Below are 1,570 nucleotides of genomic sequence, written 5' to 3' on the forward strand. Positions count from 1 at the left end.
GCCATTATTTCACCACAGCTGCTTGTGGTGAATACTGTGAGTAGACTCTGTTGGCCACCTTAGAAAGCTGGCGATAGTTTGAGAGTCACTCGACATAAGCTTTTAGCCCAGTCAACAAAAGTTCTGCTGAAAAGCTTGCCAAAAGCTGTTCTCCATTGATTGAATATATTTTTAATTTTTTTATTTATAACAAATATATCTCTAATATCAGTTTTAACGTGAAAATGATTACGATGAATAAATAAATAATTATTGGGTCAATAGTTAAATCTTTTATCAACAGTTTATTAATTTTTCATCTGTTGTATTAATTCAATTTTTTAACAACAAAGAAAGCCTAGAATTTAAAGTAACACAGAATTTAAGGCGAACGAAATTTTCAGGCTTTTCCAAATTTATTTGCGGGGTGGATGATCCTCGTAGTGTCATCCACTTAACCCTAAAACTCGGACTTCCACAGTATCGACTCTTGAGGAACGATATTCTTCCCGTATTGATTGAAGAATTCCCCTGAAGATCCTTCTGCTGCTCCTGCTGCTCCTGCTCCTCCACTCCCAATGAAGACCAGCTCCTATTGGACGAACCTCAGCGCGAGAAGCAAACCGTGTTCAATGGCGGAAGTGGCACTATTTCCACCTCAGTCTCCGAGCGTCAGAGATCGGTTACACCACCAAGAAACAGCAGCAGCTCCAAGCCATCAGGTCCCAGCACCACAGCCACCAATCCCAACACTTTTCTCCAGAGAGAGTACCAGGAAATCAATGCCAAGACTCGGCATTGGGTTGGGATTGAAGTCTGGAGTCCCAGGAACTGGTGACGTGGTTCCTCTACTGTGACTTGGCGGTGTAATCGGTCTCTGACGCTCGGAAATCGTAATGGTAATGGTGCCACTGCCGTCAATGAACTCGGAATCCTGCTCGCCAGGCTCCTGTTCATCACTGAAAGTCTTGGACCACAACCAGAGTAAAAGATTACCTAAAGGATCTCTCGTTGAGATTGTGGTTCAAGATCAAGAACTCGTAATGATCTTACCCGGCGCGGTCCATGATTTGGATTGGTTTGAGATGCTAAATAAACACTGGAACTTTTTACCTTTTTTATTCGTTTTGATTTACTTTTTAAAAATTTTCCAAATATAAAATAATACTATGAAATTTCAGGAGACACTTCCAGTTCAAAGGTTAGATGTAGAATGAAATATGTTGGGGCTTTGTCGGGTAGGAAATGTTTCTACAGACTAAAAGCCTTTACATGGCATACTTTGATGAATGAAAATGGATAGAAATTCATGAATTTCCTTTTAAGAATCATAGAATATATGAAATAAATAAGTGATTAAATAACTTGTGACCTTTAATTGAGAGATATATAAAAGTTAGCTGGTGAATTAATTTTGTTAATGCTTTCTACAGCTTTGGTAAGGACACAAGAATAAGCAAACCTGCGGTTTCTAATTAAATTAATTAGTTGCCAAATAATTAGTGGTACTAAATAACTATTAAATCTCATTTAAATGAGGATCGAAGGGTTATCACTATCAGTAATCAGTATCACTATAGATGTAAACAGT

The 1,570-nt window shown here is 38.3% G+C and overlaps 1 long non-coding RNA gene across 1 annotated transcript; it reads right to left on the bottom strand.

The window, feature by feature from the left end:
* Nucleotides 1-264: 264 nt before the first annotated feature.
* On the bottom strand, nucleotides 265-1,194 carry LOC110179553 (uncharacterized). The gene is made up of 2 exons (XR_002319397.2): nucleotides 1,033-1,194; nucleotides 265-975 (listed from the first exon to the last, which is right to left on the bottom strand). It is a non-coding gene; the product is annotated as an uncharacterized LOC110179553 (long non-coding RNA).
* Between the last annotated feature and the right edge of the window lie 376 nt (nucleotides 1,195-1,570).

Source organism: Drosophila serrata, unplaced genomic scaffold, assembly GCF_035046125.1.
Source record: "Drosophila serrata isolate PLE 108 unplaced genomic scaffold, ASM3504612v1 contig_276, whole genome shotgun sequence".
In the NCBI taxonomy this organism is placed as follows: domain Eukaryota; kingdom Metazoa; phylum Arthropoda; class Insecta; order Diptera; family Drosophilidae; genus Drosophila; species Drosophila serrata.